The sequence below is a fragment of the Saccopteryx bilineata genome, chromosome 6, assembly GCF_036850765.1.
Source record: "Saccopteryx bilineata isolate mSacBil1 chromosome 6, mSacBil1_pri_phased_curated, whole genome shotgun sequence".
In the NCBI taxonomy this organism is placed as follows: domain Eukaryota; kingdom Metazoa; phylum Chordata; class Mammalia; order Chiroptera; family Emballonuridae; genus Saccopteryx; species Saccopteryx bilineata.
This window is the reverse complement of record NC_089495.1, coordinates 117,984,634-118,007,477: the sequence shown is the minus strand read 5'-3', so window position 1 is coordinate 118,007,477 and position 22,844 is coordinate 117,984,634. Positions and strand designations below refer to the sequence as shown.

Below are 22,844 nucleotides of genomic sequence, written 5' to 3'. Positions count from 1 at the left end.
AACGGCAGAAAAGGCTGGAACTGGAGCGAGCACTGGAGAAGGAATTACGGGTTCGAGAGTTGCAGTTTACCTTGGAAGCTGAACGTCTTCACCGGCAGTTGTTGGAGAAACAACTGCGGATTCAAGAGCTCGAGTCTCAGCTTCTGACCAAAAGCCAGCAGCCACAGGAGCCTAAACGGTCACCAAAGGAGCAGCAGCATCCGTGCTGGTGGATTGGCTTTGAGTCAGTGGGAGCAGGCGCTTGCGACTCCTCTTCTGAGGATGAGAAGGCTCAGGCTGAAGCTGCCATACGCACACTGAGAGCCCGACCAGTTGTCGCCAAGAAGGTAAAAACCCAGCAACAAAGAATCCCTCAGGGGCAGCCACAGCCTCCTGCCCAGGTAATGGAACACTCTGTGGTCCGGCCCTATACCCAGGCAGAGCTGATGGAGTTGGGGGCACAATTTAGGCAGAAACCTACTGAATCCCTGGTAGCCTGGTTACTACGATTATGGGATATAGGGGTGGATGGCATCATGCTCTCCGGAACAGAGATGGAGAAATTGGCCGCCATTACCACACACTCTTCCTTGAGGCAGCGTCTTCAGAACTGCCATGGCAACCCAGGAGACCATACCCTATTAGAATGGGTGATGGCTGCCATTCGTATGGTCTGGCAGAATGCTGGAGAACTGCCGGGGGCAATGAGTTGGTGGCAGTGCTACAGTGAGTTAGTAAAGGTCCTTCGAGAACTAGGTATGAAGAATGCTGTTTTCAACCCTGGGTCTCGTGGGCCAGACGAAGAAGTGTTTACGGCCAAAATGAGGGAATTTGTCCTTGCTAGCGCCCCGTCAGCCCTTTTTGGGTCACTTGTGGCTATCTTGGGCCCCTATGTGGGGCAGCCCATCAATGCAGTTACACAGATGGTAGCAGATTTGGGAGAGCTGGAGGCCGCTCGGGATCATAAAGCAGTGAGGGCTGCTGCCTATGTTTCCCCCCCAACTAACAAGGGAAACGGGCCTGTAAAGGTTACCCGAACGCAGATGTGGGTAGACTTGATTGCGGCTGGAGCAGATAAGGGGAAATTGGATGGCCAGTCTAATAAAATTCTTTTGGAGCTTTGGCGGCAGCTTAAACCAGAACAGAAGTTCCAGCCACTGAGACGAAAGGCCCCAGCAGCTACCAATAAAATTTTTGGTGCACGCACAGCTCGGTTACAAGATTATATGATAGAGACAGCCGAGGGAGAGGAGAACTCCCAAGACACATTGTACCAGTTTGAATAGGAAAAAGGCCAAGGGACCCGTCTAACAGGGATGGGCGGGGACCGGAGGCCACATGTGGAACTGGCTATCCACTGGTCCCCTTCCAACGTACAACAGGTGTTGGCCTTGGTGGATACAGGTGCAGAATGTTCCCTTCTCTATGGAAACCCAGAGCGGTTTGCTGGGACCCCAGTGGCCATTGACGGTTATGGGGGCCAAACTGTTCAAGTGAAGCCAATAACTATTCCATTGGGGATAGGGAGACTGCCTCCTAAGCCATATAAGGTGTATGTATCTCCTATTCCTGAATATATTTTGGGGGTAGATGTCTTGCAAGGACTGTGGTTGGAAACTACAGCTGGGGAGTTCCGGCTGCGGATCAGGGTTGTGAAGGCAGTATTGCGGGGACATGCATCACATTCCCCTTTGCAATTACCCATCCCTCGGCGTGTGACTAACACCAAGCAGTACCGCCTGCCAGGTGGTTATGAAGAAGTCACAGGGACGATCCTTGAACTAGAAAAGGTGGGGATCATCCGGCCAGCACACAGTCCTTACAACTCCCCAGTATGGCCTGTGCGCAAAGCGGATGGAACCTGGAGAATGACAGTAGATTACAGGGAACTTAATAAAGTTGTTCCCCCTTTGCACGCTGCTGTTCCCTCGATAGCTAACATGATGGATCGGCTAAGCCATGAGTTGGGGACATACCACTTTGTGGCAGACTTGGCCAATGCTTTTTTCTCTATTGATATAGCCGCAGAGAGTCAAGACCAATTTGCCTTCAGTTGGGAAGGGAGACAATGGACCTTTACAGTGTTACCCCAGGGCTATTTGCATAGCCCCACCTTGTGCCATGGGCTGGTGGCTGCTGACCTGGCTAAATGGAAACAGCCAGAGGTAGTCCGCATGTACCATTATATTGATGATATTATGCTAACTAGTGATTCTCTTTCAGAATTGGAGCAAGCAGTCCCTACCCTTCTATCCCATTTGAAAGCATGTGGCTGGGCAGTTAACGAGAACAAATTACAAGGACCTGGGTTATCTGTTAAATTCTTGGGAGTTGTCTGGTCGGGTAAGACAAAAGTTATCCCTGACGCAGTTATAGATAAGATTCAAGCATACCCCGTGCCCACTACGGTAAAACAGTTACAGGAATTCTTAGGTTTGTTGGGGTATTGGCGAGCATTTATACCGCATTTGGCTCAGTTACTATGCCCCTTGTACAACCTTATTCGAAAGGGGGTTCGCTGGGATTGGACTGAGCAGGCGCAAGGTTCATTTGCAGCTGCTAAGAGAGCTGTCAAGGTGGCACAGGCCTTGAATGTGTTTGATCCTGCCAGGCCCTGTGAGCTGGATGTTCATGTAACCTCGGAGGGGTTTGGATGGGGCTTGTGGCAGCGGACAGAGCGCCTACGGCAACCTATTGGATTTTGGTCCCAATTGTGGAAAGGTGCTGAAGTTCGTTACTCATTAGTAGAGAAGCAGCTGGCAGCTGTGTATGCTGCCCTCCTGGCAACTGAGAGTATTACAGCCACAACACCAGTTACAGTCAAAACAACATAACCTATAGCTGGATGGGTGAGAGATTGGGCAACTAAACCACGTAGTGGTATGGCCCAAATGTCTACCCTGGCCAAGTGGGGTGCCTATCTGCAACAACGCTGTGCTCTTAGCACCAGCCCATTGAGGGCAGAACTGCAGGAGGTCTTGGGTCCAGTCACCTATGCGACCTTAGAGTCAGGTGCAACTGGGGCTCAGGAGGCAGAACCTGAGGTCAGTCCTTACCAGGAGGGGCGGGTGCCCATCCCCGAAGATGCCTGGTATACTGATGGTTCCAGCAGGGGCCAACCTGCCAAATGGACAGCTATCGCCTTCCATCCGGCCACTGAGACTATTTGGATGGACACGGGTACAGGCCAAAGCAGCCAATGGGCAGAATTAAGAGCTGTTTGGCTAGTTGCCCATAATGAACCTTCACCTCTGGTGATCTGTACTGACAGTTGGGCTGTCTATCGTGGACTGACCCTTTGGATTGCTACTTGGCACATTAACCAGTGGATGGTAATGCACCGTCCATTATGGGGTCAGGCCATGTGGCAGGACTTATGGGAAATAGGACACCAGAAGCAGGTGACAGTATATCATGTCACAGGGCATGCCCCTCTAGCCCATCCTGGGAATGATGAGGCAGATACGTTGGCAAGATGGTTGGAGACTGCACCTGCAGGTGATGTGGCACAGTGGCTCCACCGGCGCCTGCTCCATGCAGGACAGAAAACTATGTGGGCTACGGTTAAGGCTTGGAACTTGCCTGTGTCCTATGCAGAGGTACTTGCAGCCTGTGAGCAATGTGCAGTATGTTCCAAGGAACACCCTCGGAGACCACTGGTGTCACCTGGACAGATCCAGAGGGGTCATGTCCCACTGACACGATGGCAGATAGACATCATTGGACCCTTACCAAAGTCAGAAGGGTACCAGTATGCAGTCACTTGTGTAGATACTGCCACCGGGCTGCTTGCTGCTTACCCCGCTCGTAATCCTGACCAGAGGGCAGTCATACAGGCTCTGGACCGCCTGAGTGCTGCATACGGGCGACCGCTGGTCCTTGAAAGTGACAATGGTACCCACTTCACTGGTTCAATGGTGAGGCAATGGGCTCAAAAGCTGGGGGTGGACTGGAAGTACCATGTTCCCTACCACCCCCAGGCTGCTGGCATCATTGAGCGTTATAATGGACTCTTAAAGCAGGGACTGCGACAGGAGGGGGGCACCGGCTCTCTTACTGGATGGACACGCCACTTATGGACAGTACTCCGGATTTTGAATGAGCGACCTCGATGGGGAAGCCCAGCTCCAGTAGAGGCCCTCCTGCATCGGACAGCTGCCCCTATTCAGTTGCAGATACGCACTAAGGACATTTTACTCAAGCCAGGTTTCGGACAGCAGGGCAACGTGCTCTTGCCTGCTCCAACAGCCCTTCTTAAAGGACAACGGCTTCAATGGACTTGGCCCTGGACTGTACAGGCCCCCCATCTGAGATGGGTGGCCTTGTTGGCACCATGGGGAAAGGGGTTAGAGGTGGACCTCCAGTTAACTCCTTGGGCAACCAGCACCTGGCCACCTAAGGTAGAAGTGTATTATCCCTTGAGTGCTCAAGGGGACAGCATTTTGAAGGGCACCTTTGTAATTTCTTTATGGCCAATAATGAGTTCCCCTATTTTACTACACATAGAACCAGCAGATGCTGGTGTATTGGCCAATAAAGTTTGGTACGCCCGCTCAGGGCGGCCTCTGGTGCCAGCTACAGTGCTGTCTGCAGACAAAACTCTGGCCTGTATTCTGCCAGAGGGAAAAGATTTGCCTCTCTTGGTGCCACTGACAGCTCTCTCATTTCGCCCATAGTTTTTGATCTGTTAATCCTATTGCTGTAGTTGGTACTATTTCTGTTTATGCAATGTATCCTACTCTTTGTACAGTGACCATCATGGAAGATGCCTGTGGTTTAGATTGTAAAGCGAGCAAAAGGGGTGGAATGTTGGTCAAATAAGTTTGTAAACATGATATATATGTTTGCTCGCTTGTGACTTATAATGGGTGTGGGGGACAGGCTATGAGCAGGCCAGGTTGTTGTAGCCTGAGGTTTGGTTTTGGGACTAAGCTTTTCCCCACACCCTTGACTGATTGTATGATCTGGGTGGTGCACTATCATGAGAAATCCAATTATGCCTTGGATAAGTGACTTTGTATCGGAGACTTCCTTGTTTGTATATTGGATTAAGGGATTTTGGTTTTCTACACTATAAAGTGGGACAGACCAGGAGCCAGACACACAGTTCCTGCTATCACAATTGCAGGGGCTCCCCTGATCCCTTGCCCTTCATGGGAAGAGCTGGTTCTCTGCTTTTCCCTTGTCTTCTTTTGTGGTTTGCCTGTCTTGGTGAGACACCAATAAATAGGATGGCCCCCCATCCTCTGACTCCGCCATTTCTTTATCGTCTGCCCGAATCCAATGGGAACCTGCATGTGAATGGTCACGATGACGGCTCCTGGCCTTACATCATAAAAGCACACTTGGACTTTATATTCTTTAATATTTGACTTTATTTCTCAGAAATTTGTATATAATGCGCCTCCAATTATTTGTAGGATTTTAAATGCGCCCCGACTTCAAAAAGTTTGAGAACCACTGCCTTAACTCCTCTCAGGTGAATAGCTGTAGCCTAACATGGCCTTAATACATATATTATCACAGATGTGGATGAAAACAGGACTACATACTAAACCCGACAAGCCCGGGGAAGCCTGCATGGGGATCTTACAAATTAAGATTTGTAAAGCCAGTAGCCGCGGCCACCATCACAGCCACCTGGCCCATGCAGGTTTGCATTTGATTCAGACAGACGGTAATGAAACAATGGAGCCAAGAACTGGTGGGCCATTTGCTTTAATCCTAGCTTGCACCCTGCGGGCAAGAAATACACAAAGTGGGAAAAAACTTCCCTTTCCATTCAGGGCTCCCAAAGCCACTGACTTATCCGAGTTTCCTAGAATCAAAGGTTTCTAGCTCACCAGACTTAATCATCTCTGTTCCCCATATCCTCTCTGCTCAAACTCTGCACAAACTGGCTTCTCCCTCAGCATTCTGCCATCTTGGCTGCTTCTCTCCTCCATGTGGCCTTTATCTGCCTCTCCTCCAGCATGGGCTCCTCTGTCCCGTTTTATAGTGTAGAAATCAAAACCTTTAATCCAATATACAAACAAAGAAGTCTCTGATACAAAGTCACTTATCTGAGGCATAATGGGATTCCTCATGAGAGTGCACCATCCCATATCATGCAATAGTCAGGGGTGTGGGGAAAAGCTGTCTTAAGCCTTAGGCTATAATGACCCTGCCTGCTTACAGCCTGTCCCCCACACCCAATACAAACTATAGTGATCAAACATATATGTCATATTACAAACTTATTTGACCAACAAGACCTAAAGAAACTGGTGATATCAGTTATGATGCAGTTTGGTTGCGGGGCTAAGAGAGTTAATTGCAAACAATTTGTGTTTGGAGAAGTTTAGGCTGTTGCAGTAATGATAGGGGGAACTCAAGAGTTAAAATTTTAGCTTGGGCCATGGCTGGTTTGCTCAGTGGGTAGATCATTGGCCCAGTGTGCAGACATCCAGGGTTTCATCCCTGGTCAGGGCACACATGAGAAGCAACCATCTGTTTTTCTACCCCTCCTGCTCCCCCTTCTCTCTCCCTATCGAAGCCACTGGCTTGATTGGGGCGAGTGTCAGCCCAGCGCTAAGAATAATTCAGTTGGTCCAAGCGTCAGCCTCAGGTGCTGAGGACAGCTAGGTTGGTCTTAGACGGAGGTTGCCAGGTAGATTCTGGGTTGGGGCTCATGCAGGAGTCTGTCTCACTACCTTCCCTCCTCTCAAAAAAAAAATTAGCTTGAGTAATGGTGGCTTTGGTTATAATCAGTAGGCTTAAATGGTTGATGCAAGTCAAAGCTTTCTTTCAGGAACTGGGATACCAGAAGGGGCTTACATGGCTTAAGAAGAATAATGAACAGTCCACTTTTGTGACCCAGGGGACTGCAAGCAAAGCCTTTGTGCTGCAAAGACTAATTGCCCACTGATATGATTCAGTTAACTTTGACTATGACTGATTAACTCTCCCTTAAGTTTTAAAACACTTACCTACCTTTTTCTTCCCCTTAAGAAAAGTTTGGCTGGGGATGGGGTTGAGACAGCTTTGGGAACATAACCCCATCTCTTCAGGTCACTGACCATCTGAATAAAGTACCCATAAAAGATTCAGTCCCTGTCTCCACTTATTTGGCTGAATTGGTGACAAGCAGCACAAATACCCATATTTCCGTTTCAATAAGATTAATTCAGGGTTGAAATAGAAGGTTGTTCACAGGTGCTCAATGTCTCATCTCTCTCTCACCAAGGAAAAAGTCCAGTCTTGTCTTCATTAAACCTAGTATAAAGATCAAAATCCAGATATTCAGTGCCATGATTTAGCCCAGTGGTTTTCAACCTTTTTACATTTGGGGACCAGTGTAAATAGAATTATTTTGGGGACCGCTAAGGCAGAAATCACCCTGAGCATAAGCAAATTCTACTAAGATCATTGGGTCTATAATCTTCATACATCAGAGTGGTTACCTCTTTCACAGACTGGCACGGAATTTCTGGCGGACCAGTCCACGGACCAGAGGTTGAAAACACTAATTTAGTCCATAAAGCCCGGTGTAGTCCAGGCACTACTCAGAGCCTGTACTTGGGAGACCTGGCTGCCAGCCCACACATCATGCTGCAAACATGAATAGCGCGTTTCTCTCAGCGGAGAGGCAGAGTCTAGAAGGCAAAAAGGATAACAGCCAAATAACTTAAGCCCATGTTTATATTTTCAGGCTGGGAAGGACTAGTTTCCCTTTAAGCTAATCAGTTTACAGGAAGTCTCTGAGTTACAAATGAGATAGGTTCTGTAGGTTTGAAAATGTTTAAGTATGTATATGCTCAGAAAGGTAAAAATAAATACTATGTTAAGACAAACATCTAAGTTACATTTAATAAGTAAGTACCTGTTCCAACTTACCGTAGTTTTTGCTCCAGAAGACGCACCTGACCGTAAGACGTACCTAGGGTTTTTAAGGAGGAAAAGAAGAAAAAAAATATTCTGAACCAAATGGTGTGTTAAAATATTTAATAAAATATACCACAATAATATTTCAACAATGTAAACTCAATAGCAGTATTAACAACCATTAGCACTGTTATTAACAAATGAGAAGAGACTGTAATGTTCAAATATTCTTATAGTTGTCCGGGAACCTGCAGCAGCTAAAAATAATGAACATTTGCTCCATAAGGTGCACGGGCATTTCCTCCTCCAGTTTTGGGGAATAAAAGCGTGTCTTGTGGAGTGAAAAATACGGTACATATAAGTTCATCTTAAGAACAAACCTACAGAACCTACCTCCTTTGCAACATGGAGACTGCCTTTATTTAAAATGGGGAGAGGGGGGCTTGTGTTGGTTCCTCCCACTAACCAATCACATCTCTCTAGGCTAGATGACAGGCCTCTATGGTCACTGTTCTGGCTTCCACTGTGCATGTGTTAAAGTGGTTTAGATGGGGAGCTGGTAAAACCTGTTCTTAAGGGCTCAACGGCACAATGGGCTCAGGGATTCCTGAAATGAGTAATTGAGCAGACTAAGCTAAATGGAATGTTGAAACTTCTTACTGAAGCAGGTTTCCCAGCTTTTTCTTTATTTGTTTTGTTTTTGTTTTTTATTAATTTTAATGGGGTGACATTGATAAATCAGGGTACATATGTTCAGAAAAAACATCTCTATGTTATTTTGACATTTGATTATGCTCCATTCCCATTACCCAAAGTCCAATTGTCTTCCATCACCTTCTAACTGGTTTTCTTTGTGGCCCTCCCCACACCCAATCCCCTTCCTCCCCCTCTCCCCATAACCCCCACATTCTTGTCCATGTCTCTGAGTCTCATTTTTATGTCCCACTTCTGTATGGAATCATACAGTTCTTAGTTTTTTTCTGATTTACTTATTTCGCTCAGTATAATGTTGTCAAGATCTATCCATGTTGTTGTAAATGATCCGATGTCATCATTTCTTATGGCTGAGTAGTATTCCATAGTATATATGTACCAAAGCTTTTTAATCCACTCATCTACTGACGGACACTTGGGCTGTTTCCAGATCTTCACTATTGTGAACAATGCTGCCATAAACATGGGGGTGCATTTCTTCTTTTCAAACAGTGCTATGGTGTTCTTGGGGTATATTCCTAAAAGTGGTATAGCTGGGTCAAAAGGCAGTTCGATTTTTAATTTCTTGAGAAATCTCCATACTGTTTTCCACAGTGGCTGCACCAGTCTGCATTCCCACCAGCAGTGCAGAAGGGTTCCCTTTTCTCCACATCCTCGTCAGCACTTATTTTGTGTTGTTTTGTTGATGAGAGCCCTTCTGATTGGTGTGAGGTGATATCTCATTGTGGTTTTAATTTGCATTTCTCTAATGATTAGTGATGTTGAGCATTTTTTCATATGCCTATTGGCCATCTGTGTGTCCTTTTTGGAGAAGTATCTATTTATTTCTTTTGCCCATTTTTTGATTGGATTGTTTGTCTTCCTGGTATTGAATTTTACAAGTTCTTTATAAATTTTGGTTATTAACCCCTTATCAGATGTATTGTGAAATATATTCTCCCACTGTGTAGTTTGTCTTTTTATTTTGTTCATATTGTCTTTAGCTGTGCAGAAGCTTTTTAGTTTGATATAGTCCCATTTGTTTATCCTGTCTTTTATTTCACTTGCCCATGGAGATAAATCGGCAAATACATTGCTGTGACAGATGTCGAAGAGCTTGCTGCTTATGTTTTCTTCTAAGATACTTATGGTTTCATGGCTTACATTTAAGTCTTTTATCCATTTTGAGTTTATTTTTGTGAATGGTATAAGTTGGTGGTCTAGTTTCATTTTTTGAAGGTAGCTGTCCAGTTTTCCTAACACCATTTATTAAAGAGACTGCCTTTACTCCATTGTATGCTCTAACCTCCTTTGTCAAATATCAGTTGTCCTTGAAGCTGTGGGTTTATTTCTGGGTTCTCTGTTCTGTTCCATTGATCTATATGCCTGTTCTTATGCCAATACCAGGCTGTTTTGAGTACAATGGCCTTGTAGTATAACTTGATATCGGGAAGTGTGATACCTCCCACTTTATTCTTCCTTTTAAAGATTGCTGAGGCTATTCGTGTTCTCTTTTGGTTCCATATAAATTTGTGGAATAGGTATTCTATATCTTTGAAGTAAGTCATTGGTATTTCAATCAGTAATGCATTGAATTTATAAATTGCTTTGGGTAATATAGACATTTTAATGATGTTTATTCTTCCTAAGCATGAGCACAGTATATGCTTCCACTTGTTTGTATCTTCCCTGATTTCTTTTATCAATGTTTTATAATTTTCCGAGTACAAGTCTTTAATCTCCCTGGTTAAATTTATTCCTAGGTACTTAATTTTTTCGGTTGCAATGGTAAAGGGGATTGCTTCCTTAATTCCTCTTTCTGACAGTTCATTGTTAGTGTATAAAAATGCCTCTGATTTTTTAGTATTAATTTTATATCCTTCTACCTTGCTGAATTCATTTATCAGGTCTAGTAGTTTTTTGACTGATACTTTAGGGTTTTCTATATACAATATCATATCATCTGAAAATAATGATAGTTTTACTTCTTCTTTTCCAATTTGGATGCCTTTTATTTCTTTTTCTTGTCTGATTGCTGTGGCTAGGACTTCCAGAACTATGTTGAATAAGAGTGGTGAAAGAGGGCACCCCTGCCTTGCTCCTGATCTTAAGGGGATTGCTTTTAATTTTTGCCCATTCAGTATGATGTTGGCTGTGGGTTTGTCATAGATGGCCATTATCATGTTGAGGTATGTTCCCTGTGTTCCCACTTTGCTGAGAGTTTTGATCATGAATGGGTGCTGGATTTTATCAAATGCTTTTTCTGCATCTATTGAAATTATCATGTGGTTTTTCTCCTTCCATTTGTTTATGTGATAAATCACATTGATTGATTTGCGAATATTGTACCAGCCTTGCCTCCCAAGAATAAATCCCACTTGATCATAGTGTATGATTTTTTTCATATATTGCTGGATTCGGTTTGCTAATATTTTGTTGAGGATTTTAGCATCTAAATTCCTCAGGGATATTGGCCTATAATTTTCTTTCTTTGTGTTGTCTTTGCCTGGTTTTGGAAACAGAATTATACTCGCCTCATAAAAGGAGCTTGGAAGTCTTCCTTCCTCTTGAATTTTTTGAAATAGCTTGAGAAGGATAGGAGTTAATTCTTCTTTGAATATTTGGTAGAATTCACTTGTGAAGCCATCGGGCCCAGGACTTTTCTTTTTTGAGAGTGTTTTGATAACTGTTTTTATCTCATTTGTTGTAATTGGTCTGTTTAGGTTTTCTGATTCTTCCAGATTAATTTTTGGAAGATTATATGTTTCAAGGAATTTGTCCATTTTATCCAGGTTGTCTATTTTTTTGGCGTACAGTTCTTCATAGTATTTTCTTACAACACTTTGTATTTCTGTTGTGTCAGTTGTTATTTCTCCACTCTCATTTCTAATTTTATTTATTTGAATCCTCTCTCTTTTTTTCCTGGTGAGACTGGTTAAAGGTTCATCAATCTTGTTTACCTTTTCAAAGAACCAGCTCCTGGTTTCATTGATCCTTTGTATTGTTTCTTTAGCCTCTATGTCATTTATTTCTGCTATGATCTTTATTATTACCTTCCTTCTACTAGCTCTGGGCTTTACCTGCTGTTCTTTTTCTAGTTCTTTTAGATGCAGGGTCAAGTTGTTTATTTGAGCTTTTTCTAGCTTCTTGAGGTATGCCTGTAATGCTATGAACTTCCCTCTCAAGACTGCTTTTGCTGTGTCCCATAAATTTTGAGGTGATGTATACTTGTTATTATTTGTTTCTAGGAATTTTTTTATTTCTGCTTTGATCTCATTGTTAACCCATTTGTTATTTAATAACATGCTATTTAGTTTCCAAGTGTTTGAGTATTTTTCAGTTTTTCTGTTGTGGTTGATTTCTATTTTCATGCCATTGTGATCAGAGAAAGTGCTCGATATGATTTCAATCTTCTTAAATTTGTTGAGGCCACTTTTGTGCCCTAACATGTGGTCTATCCTAGAGAATGTACCATGAGCACTTGAAAAGAATGTATATTCTGCTGCTTTAGGGTGAAAGGTTCTGAAGATATCTATTAAATCAAGTTGATCTAGTATGCCCTTTAAGTCTGCTGTTTCTTTGTTAATTTTCTTTCTTGAGGATCTATCTAGTGATGTTAGTGGGGTATTGAAATTGCCTATTATTATAGTATTGCTGTTGATCTCGCCCTTTAAATCCATCCAAGTCTGCTTTATATATTTAGGTGCTCCTATATTAGGTGCGTAGATATTTATAATGGTTACATCTTCCTGTTGTATTGCTCCCTTTATCATTATGTAGTGACCTTCTTTATCTCTTACTATAGTCTTTGTTTTAAAGTCCATTTTGTCTGATATAAGTATTGCTACCCCAGCTTTTTTTTCATTTCCATGTGTGTGAAATATTTTTTTCCATTCTTTTATCTTCAGTCTATGTGCATGTTTTGTTTTAAGGTGTGTCTCTTGTAGACAGCATATGTATGGGTCCTGTTTTCTTATCCACACAGCTACCCTATGTCTTTTGATCGGATTATTTAATCCATTTATATTTAAGGTTATTATTGATATGTAATTGTTTAATTGCCATTTTATTCTTTAAAACTGTATTTCTCTTTTGCTATATTCTTTTTCTCCTTTGATCTGTTTACAACAGGCCCCTTAGCATTTCTTGCAGCATTGGTTTGGTTGTAGTGAATTCCTTGAGTTTTTGTTTTTTGGTTTTTTTTGGTCTGGAAAGCTTTTTATTTCTTCAATTTTAAACAATAGCCTTGCTGAATAAAGTAGTCTTGGTTGTAGGCTCTTGTTTGCATTACTTTGAATATTTCTTGCTATTCCCTTCTGGCCTCAAGTGTTTCTGTTGAGAAGTCGGAAATCATCCTTATGGGGGCTCCTTTGTAGGTGATAGCCTTTTTTTCTCTAGCAGCTTTTAATATTTTCTATTTATCATTTAGCTTTGGTATTTTAATTATGATGTGTCTTGGTGTAGATTTCTCTGGGTTTCTCTTTAATGGAGTTCTCTGTGCTTCTTGAACTTGTGAGAGTTTCTCCTGCATTAATTTAGGGAAGTTTTCAGCTATGATATGTTTGAACAAAGTCTCTATCCTTTGTTCTTTCTCTGCTTCTTCAGGAACCCCTATGATGCGGATGTTATTTCTCTTCATGTTGTCACAGAGCTCTCTTAGAGTTTCCTCAGACTGTTTGAGTCTCTTTTCTTTTTTCTGCTCTGCTTTCGTGCCATCATTTATCTTGTCCTCTAACTCGCTGATCTGATTCTCCACTTCATCCATCCTGCTTTTAATTCCTCCCATTGTGTTCTTCATTACTGATATTGTATTTGTCATTTCTGACTGATTCTTTTTTATTATTTCAATGTTCTTTTTTATATTTGCTATCTCTTTATTTAGGTGTTCATAATGACCATCTATTGTTGTTCTAATATCTTTGAGCATCCTAACAATCGTTAGTTTAAACTCTACATCTGGTAATTTGGTTATATCTGACTCATTCAGGTCCTTTTCTGGGGATTTCTCTTGACTCATTTGTGTTGCATTTCTCTGCCTTCCCATTTTGTCTGTGTAAAAGAAGGTTTTGGCCACTGGAGTCCACTGGGTGTGTCCTCTGTGTTCCCTAGGTGTGGTCTGTCTGCAGGCTCACCACCCCCTCTGCTGTTGCTGCCTATGGCATTCAGGTATGGGCATTGCTGGTGCCTGCCCACTGGGGTGTTGCTGTGGTTTCTGCCTCTCCTTCACAGGAGTGGCTGTGATCACGGGCTCAGGTATACAAGCCTTGGTGGACTTGGCCTTCACCCCGCCCCCGTGGGTGGCGTTATGCTCGGCCCTGAGGGCAGGGGTGAACACCTTTGCTCAGCTGTGGGTCTCCACCTGATTCCGGGCTTTTGCCCAGCCCTTGCAGGAGGAGCCCACTTGTGGGACGGCTGCAAGCCTTGGCTCCACAGGCCGGGTGGGACTGTGTGCCCATGCTCAGTAGTGGGACTCTGCCTGTTCTGGGCTTTTGGCTCCACCCCTGTGGGAGGAGCCGGCTCCCAAGTCAGGCCACAAGCGTTGGTTCCATGGGTGGGGCAGGGCTGTGCTCCTGCACCCTTGCTTTAGGGCGGGTCTCCACCTCTTCCAGGGTTCCCGCCCTTCCCTCCACAGGCTGGATTGCAGGGGGCCCACAGCTGGGCTTGACCACTTTTGCATGCCCCCTCCTCCCCAGCTGGGCAAGACTGAGCTCACACCTGGGCCTCAGTGGTGGCCAGCCGGCTTCTGCCCTTGCCGACAGAACCGCACTTCCACATCCTGCCACCGCCCGCCCTCGGGCAAGCTCTCAGCCATGTGGGTGGGGTTGCTGCAGCTCAGACCCATCACTCACTACTGTAGTCCCAAAAGCTCCCTCCTTCTAAGCGACTCTGCTCTGAGTGCCCCGAAGAGCTTGTTTGACTGGTGTCCTGCTTCCCTTTGCTGGTATTGCTGTTTCCAGGGGAAATATTCACTTCAGATTTGGGGAATGACTCGTCCCAGAGGTTAGGGTGGCTGTCTCTCAAAATGTTTCTCCCTATGCCTCCTAGATCACACTCTCTTCCTGCTACTCCAGTCCTCTCCTCTCTCCCCACCCCCTGGAGCCCTGGGTGAGTGGTTGTGAGAGAGGTTTTTTGCGCAGTCTCTTTAAGAAAAATCCTGGGTCTGAGAAATCAGTCTCTTTCTCACAAACAGTATCCTGACTTGTTTCCAGATAAATACTGTCCATACGCCTCTTTTAGGCTCTGGGGCTGCAGGCTGGGGCTTTGTTCCTAGGGCCCAGGACCCTCCCCTTTCTGCTAAATTCACTTCCCGCCACTCAAGTCTCTCCCAGCTGCCGATCGCTCCAGGGAGCTGGGCAGCCCTCTCCGTGTTTCCACTTTTCCTACCAGTCTCAGTGTGGGGTTTTTTGTTTTTTTTTTGTATTTTTCTGAAGGTGGAAACAGGGAGGCAGTCAGACAGACTCCCGCATGAGCCCGACCAGGATTCACCCAGCACACCCACTAGGGGGCGATGCTCTGCCCATCTGGGGCATCGCTCTGTTGCAACCAGAGCCATTCTAGCGCCTGAGGCAGAGGCCACAGAACCATCCTCAGCGCCTGGGCCAACTTTGCTCCAATGGAGCCCTGGCTGCGGGAGGGGAAGAGAGAGATAGAGAGGAAGGAGAGGGGGAGGGGTAGAGAAGCAGATGGGCGCTTCCCTTGTGTGCCCTGGCTGGGAATCGAACCTGGGACTCCTGCACACCAGGCTGATGCTCTACCACTGAGCCAACCGGCCAGGGCTCAGTGTGGCTTCTTCAGTGTTCCTTGGTTGAAGACTCCTCTTAGTTTAGTCCAAAGTTGGTTCTTCCAGGTGATGGTTCTTAAAATTAGTTTGTAATCCACTTTGGTTTTGGGAGGTAGAAGTTGATACATCCGCCTATTCCATCACCATCTTGTCTTCTTCTATGTCTCCCAGCTTTATTAAATATAATGTCCAACTCCTTTGCTCCCTTTCCCCATCAGTATCTAGCTACCTGCTGATTTCAACAATAAGATGGTCTAAAATTAAAACCTCCTAAATAAAAGTGAGTCACACTGGTGTCTTTCTTGACAAGGGTCAGTCTTTACCCTAACTGAACCTATTATCTTTTTGCACCTATCACACACCTTTGGAATGTCAGGGTAATTTATCCGTTCCAGACCCCTCAATGCATAGTCACCCACTAGAACATGAGACCACAGAACCCCTCATTCTTGTTGTTACTGTCTTACTTGTTATCCTATACTCACCTATTTAAGAGAAGGTAGTTAGTTAATAGGTATGTGTCTAATCATTTTACTTTTTATCCAATCCCAGGGATTTCACCACCTTGCTTTCTCCTGCCTCCCTAATCTCTCACCAATGAGCTTCATGTAATGCCCATATGTCTTCCCCTTGGATTCTGATGTATAAGTGGTAAAACTGCCATTTTCTGGAGCATTTTCTCAATCCTATTGTAAGAATGAGACAGCACTCGAAAACCAGGTGTGCAGGCTTTATTAGAGGAGAAAGACCTGCCGGGGCACTCCTCCGGGAGAAGTGCACCCAAACAGATTCTGAGGCAAATTTTTTATAGGGTTAAGGGAGAGTTTTGAGCAACTGTGTGTTGCGTCAGCAGTTCTGGTATGCTCCTTTCTGTAGTTTTACAATATTGGCTTCTTGGAACGCTTCTCCTTGGGGTGGCTGACCAGCTTCCTAGAACTTTTCTGTTTCAGAAGTGATAGTCCAGTAAGTAAGGGTGGGGTCAGGTAGACAAGTGGAACAGCAAAAGGGCAGTTTGGAAGTTTTGGTAAATTCATGTATCCATCACCTATGATACTTAACTTCCTGGCAGTTGTCATCAGTTTGGCTCAAATAAATTCATCAGAATTAAATTGTTTTAGTTCTATGGTTAGACCTTAAATTGGAGTGTTGTAAGAGAATGACCCTGTTGGAGGAGACATTCAGACAACTCAATAAATAGAGGAAGGAGAATTTGTTAGTAGCCAGCAGACCATGTGGGGCTAGTAGCACCAAAGTACAAGCTACCCAAATTACATTTTCTGATAGGTTATTTACCTTTACAGTATCCAAGCAGTGGGTACATGATTCCTTTGTTTAAGGTTTCCCAGGACTCAAAGAGAGAGGAGGGGGAGTTTCAGTGGGGTCAGCAAGGGGGAAGGGATTTACAGGTCACTGGTCATAGTTACATACAGATCCTTTTCTTGCTTTGTGTTGCAAGTGGCTGCAAGCAACCATTTAGAGAACTATGGGATGTAGTTAATTTATAACTGGCTGACTCAGTTATCCCTGCTGGCTCCTTTCCCTCGTATTCTTCTGGTTTCTCCCCTCTCAAGGGAGAAGAGAGGCTTGCTTTTTCCTCATTCCCCCCTTTGAGACTAGAAATTCCTTCTATGCTGGAGTCTCATATTCTTGGCATACATATACTTTTCTTCTACCCTGTAGCTTCTCTCCCAGCTGAGAGGCCTGTAGTTCCTTCCCTCTGCCCACAGCACCTGGCTTATGGCTGCACATGCATCAAACCTCAGTGTAACTTGACGGGTTTTCTTTAACTTTGGTCTGGGCTATTGTTGGTCCTATCCATTTTCCCCATCCTTCTGCCACTATTTTTACTTCAAATACTATTGTGGTAGGAGGATCTGTAGGATTATAACAGACATAGGGCTGGTTATATCCTGGGTTACACACTGGATATTGAGTGTGATTATAGGTAACAGGTCCCTTTCTGAGTTCCCCCTTACCCTTGCAGAAACTATAGAAAAGCAAGGTGGTGGAGACCTTTTGACCTTCCTTGGTGACATAGATACACAGTTTGCAGTTCTCTGCCCTATTCTCCCTCCCCAGAGTCCAATTATAAGTAGCCCCATGGCAAGGTTTCTCAGGTTTCAGTTGTACATGGACCAGCCAGCTCCTGGTTTGTGGCTGGAGCAGGGCGTGTTGTCCTTTTCAGGGTCAACTTATAAGGGTTGGTGGGGTAAGTATCTGCTTTCCATGAGGGCATCTCCACAGGAGATGCAGGCTTCAGCCAGCTGTGGTGAATCCAGGCAGGTATGCCTTCTACCTCAGCAGCAGTAGAAGTGGTCAGGATCACGGTGTAAGGTCTTTCCACCTGGATCGTAAGGGAGCTGGATTCCAATCCTTGACCCACACCTGATCTCCTTTGGCAGATCTGGGCCATCTTCTTTGAGACCTTGTATCCATTCTTCTCTAGATGGTGTAGAAGCGCGTCTGTTCCTCCAGCACATTCTTGGAGAGTCTCGTGACCTAGCAACAGATCATCCATATACTGAAGGAGGATACATCCAATGTCCTATGCAGAAAACAGCTGAGGTCCTGAGGGAGGACCTCCCTAAAGATGGTGTGGGGGGGTTCTTGAGTCCTTATGGGAGCCTAGCCCGGTGTACTCCCCCTTTGTCCCTGTAGGCAGGCCCTCCCATTGGAAGGCAAACAGCTCCCAGCTTTCAGGAACCAGTCTGATACTGAAGAAGGCTTCTTTCAAGTCCAAGCAAGTGAACCAGGAGACTTGGGCAGGGAGGAGGCTTAGGAGAGTGTAGGGGTTTGGTACTGTCGGGTATAGAGTCACTGCTGCCTCATTGACTACTCTCAAGTCCTGTACTGGCCAGTAATCATTGGTTCCCAGTTTTCTGATGGGGAGCAAAGGAGTATTCCAGGGTGACTGACACAGGATAATAATGTCGTGCTCCTTGAACCTCTGTAAATGCACCTGGATTCCTTCCAAGGCTTCTCTGGGAATTGGGTATTGTTTCTGGCTGACAGGCAGTGTCCCAGGCTTTAACTCTAACCACACTGGCACTTGGTATATTGCGAACCTTGAAGTATTATCCTCAGCCCATACTCCAGGCCATTTCTGAGTCAATCTCTGGCTGGGAAGCATCCCAGGCTTGGAAGCAAAAATCCTCCACTCCTCCTCTCTGGGGATGGTTAGAGTTAGAACAAGCCTAGGCTTTGGCACCTGTAAGTCTAGTTGGCCACTGTCAGCAAAAGATGTAGTAGCCCTTAGTTTGCTTAGCAGATTGCGCCCTAGCAAGGGCACTGGACAGTCAGGCATGTACAAAACCTGATACATAACCTCATGACCTTCTATAGGACATTTACGGGGCAGGCAGAATGCCTCTTCTGCCTGTTTTCCTGTGGCTCGTACAATGTCTACTCTATGGGTGGAAAGCAGCACTACTGGCCGGGTCACCACTGAGTGTGCAATCCCTGTATCATTCAGGAAGTCCATCTGTTGGCCCCCTACCATTATATGGACTATAGACTCATTGGGGGCCTCTGTGTCTGGTTACTTTCAGTCTAAGGGGGATTCTTTAGCTATGTTGAACAGTGCATTTTCCCTGCTGGGGGCAGGTGGCAAGCACGCCTCCCCTTTGTCCCTGTTGGGACATTCATTTTTCCACTGACCTGTTCCCCGGCAGATGGCACACTTATCATGCCGCAAGGGGATCCTGCCTGACTTTCTTTCCATTTTCAAATGGGGGAAGCTTTCCTATGCCCTTGTGCTGAAGGGCAGCAACTATGAGCTGAGTTTTCTTCTTCATTCGGCACTCATCCTCCTTGTTGAACACAAAGGAGCAATTGATGGCAATCTGCCCATGTAGGATTGTCGGTCTGTAATATGGATTGCATGAGATCTATTAAGACCTAAGTCTTTTCTGTTTCAGAGGGAATGTGATGCTTCCAATTGAGGAGGTTGTTGGTGGTGAAAGGTTGGTACAGCAGCACCTGCTGTTCTACTATGTGCCCCTGTTCCTTTATCATTGTGTTCCTCACTTCTCTCAGAGGCATCTGCACTCCGGGCACTGTCTTAGAGCGCAGCCTCCCAGCTAGGCGAGGAGAGCCTGGACCTGGTTCCAGCAGGGCAGTGGGAGGCACCTCTGGCTCAGGCGAGCTTATGCTGGGACTTGATAGATCTGGGGATTACGGGCCTGAATCAGTCACAGTCTCTGGGGTGGACAGGGAGCCAGGTATGGAAGGTACTTACCAGTACATAAGGTGGGGAGCCAAAGTTTTTGCTGCTTTTGTTTCACTAGGGGTTAAGATTTCTGGTACTGGCGGTGGCAGCTGCTCTCCAGGATTGGTGAAATGCTCCCTGCCTTTGCTACCAACACAGTGGAAGCCTGACCTCTAAGCCAGGGGAGAGGTTGCAATACCAGCATGAGCCAGGTGTCTATGTAGGGAAACTGGTTGGAGTGGCCTGGATCTCTAGTAACTACCTGCCACACTTTCTGCACGAGGGGTCTATCCAAACTCCCGCTGGCCACCCCACCCCAAAAGTGGGCCATTCCAGTTCACACAAGTTCCTCAATTTCCCTGGGGACATAGTAACTCCGTAATACCCTGAGAAGCCTTTCTTAAAGTTCTTAATCATTGTGGTCAGGGGAGTAGGTTTTCCCTGTGAACCCCCCATATGCCTCTCAGAGAAACACCAGTCATGCCACAAGAAGGGATGGGGGATAAGGCAGGGAAACTTGGAGGGGATGCCACTCTCTTCGTCTGTCACCAGCTGCTCCCCCCGCAGAGATAGCGGACCCTCTTGGTTTATGGCAGGCTGGTATAAACCATCAGCATGCAATTCTGCCTCTTAGCTGTACAAGGTGCCCTAACAGAACTGCGGTTTGGGACTCAACACTCACTTCGGCCCTGTGGGAGAGAGTCGGAACCCTCTCCTGGTGTCTGTCTCATTCACTCCGCACTCACTCTCTTTCATACAACCTCCCCACCCCTGTGGAGGGTGATGAGTCACCACTCCTAACCTGTCCTGTGGAGAGTGATCAGTCAACACTCCTAACCTGTGGAGGATGATCAGTCACTACTCCTGAGGGTGATCAGGCCTCCCTTCTGCCCAGTGGGGCAGGACCTCAGCTAGCTACCCTGTGCCCAGTATGCCTTACCGTGGCTCTGACATGTTCTCAGTTTCTCATTCCTCTGTTGTCTGGTTGTTGCTGGGGCCAGCAGATGGGGTTTCCCCATTCCATCCTATGAGGTATCCACACAGGGAAATCTCTGGTGTGCACTCAGCAAGCACATCTACAGGGCAATTTGGGGGCTCCCAGTGGGGTATTTGAAGTCTGTCAAACGCAGGCGTTATTCCTCCTTGCTTCCCAGCCAATGCACCAGAAATCTGTTGCAGGAAAATGACCCCAATGGAGGAGACAATCAGGCAGCTTAATTAATAGAGGAAAGAGAGTTTATTAATAGCCAGCAGAGCATCGTGGGGCCAGTAGCACCATAGCATGAGCTCCCCAAATTAGGTTTTCTTATGGGTTATATTAAGGTGGCCAACTTTTTTACAATGAAAAGGAGGACAAAAATAAGTGGAAGAAAACAATATTGTAAATAAAAGAAACATTTTATTCATTGCAACAATAATATACTATAATATGATAAATGCATGATAAAAACGTTTGTAATATTTTATGTTGTAATTATGCTTACCTGCCTATTAATTTTTAATAATAATTGTAAGAAAAAAGTACTCATTTAGATACAAGTATGTCACATCACACGCAATGGATCGACTCTGCATCAATCAAATATGGACATTAACAGATTAGTCTTCCATTATCAAAAAGGAGGACCTGTAGGAGGACACTTTTCATGGGAGGGCAGAACTTACAAAAGAAGGACTGTCCTCCCTACAGGAGGACGATTGGTCACCTTAGTTTTATACCTTTACAGTACCTAAGCAATGGGCACGTGATTCCTTTGTTTAAAGCAGGGGTCCCCAAACAGCCTGCGGGCCGCATGCGGCCCCCTGAGGCCATTTATCCGGCCCCGCCACACTTCCAGAAGGGGCACCTCTTTCATTGGTGGTCAGCGAGAGGAGCATAGTTCCCATTGAAATACTGGTCAGTTTGTTTATTTAAATTTACTTGTTATTTTAAATATTGTATTTGTTCCTGTTTGTTTTTTTTTACTTTAAAATAAGATATGTGCAGTGTGCATAGGGATTTGTTCATAGTTTTTTTTATAGTCCGGCCTTCCAACGGTCTGAGGGACAGTGAACTGGCCCCCTGTGTAAAAAGTTTGGGGACCCCTGGTTTAAGGTTTCCCAGGACTCAAGGAGAGGGGAGGGGAGTTTCAATGGGGTCAGCGAGGAGGAAGGGGTTTCCAGATCACTGGCCGTGGCTACATACAGATCCTTTTCTTGCTTTGTGTTGCAAGCGGCTCCAAGCAACCATTTAGATAACTATGGGATGTAGTTAATTTATAACTGGCTGACTCAGTTAACCCTGCTGGCTCCTTTCCCTCGTATTCTTCTGGTTTCTCCCCTCTCAAGGGAGAAGGGAAGTATGTTCTCTCCTCAGGAGAGTAATTCAGATGAACTGATATTTATATTTTATTTATTCATTTTTATTTTATTAATGAGAGCGTGTAAGGCCAGTGGCCGCTGCCATTGTGAATATGCAGGTTCTCATTGGATTTGAGCAGATGGTAAAGAAGCTATGGAACCAGAAAATGGTGGGCCATTCCGTTTATTAGAGTCTCATAATGGCGGGTGAGCAAACAGGCAGGGAAGATCGCTTCCGTCTCACTCAGGGCTCCTAAAGCCCTGACTGATTCTCTGGACTCTCCCTCTGGACTCCTAGGCTCCCCCTACCAGCCTCAGCAGTCCTTAGTCAGACAGGCTGGGCTGAAATACCAGGGCTCCCAAACCCCTCAGCGCTCGCTCTCTCTGTTCTCTCTGCTCTCTCTCTCTCTGCACTCTCCAAACAGGCTGGGGGAACCCCTTCTCCAGCAAATAATAGCAAACAATGGCCCCTCCCAAGTAAGAAGGCAGTCACAATTTGCAATCTGCTACCCTGAGGGCAAGCACCTGCAGCCTTCTACAGACTACACACACACACACACACACACACACACACACACACGGCGCTGACCAGGCCAATGCAAAATATATATATATATAAGCGAGCAAATTTAAACATGCTTGTTTCATACTTGAAACACATTTTTGCCCAACAGAGCAAGAGAAGAACACTGACAAAAACCAAATGGTTAGTAGCCATAAGGTAGAGCAGGCTGTCATCCAATAAGTCCAGAGAAAGTTCTGGTTAAAACCCAGTTACATTTTCAGTTAAGGAAATCAGGAAAGATTTTCTTGCAGTTTTTGCATTTACCCTTGAAATTTAGATTCAGTTTTAATAGGCAGGGTTTGGGAATATTTTAGGAAGAGAAAACTGCATGAGTCAAGACACAGAAGGAAACTGTAAAACATGCTCTAAGGCACAGTTTTCCAACTGCCTGTCTGCAAACTGATGTGCTCTGCCAG

The 22,844-nt window shown here is 45.4% G+C and overlaps 1 long non-coding RNA gene across 1 annotated transcript; it reads right to left on the bottom strand.

The window, feature by feature from the left end:
* Window positions 1-6,250: 6,250 nt before the first annotated feature.
* LOC136308117 (uncharacterized) lies at window positions 6,251-20,724 on the bottom strand. The gene is made up of 3 exons (XR_010726049.1): window positions 20,464-20,724; window positions 7,855-7,897; window positions 6,251-7,233 (listed from the first exon to the last, which is right to left on the bottom strand). It is a non-coding gene; the product is annotated as an uncharacterized lncRNA (long non-coding RNA).
* Window positions 20,725-22,844: the final 2,120 nt, after the last annotated feature.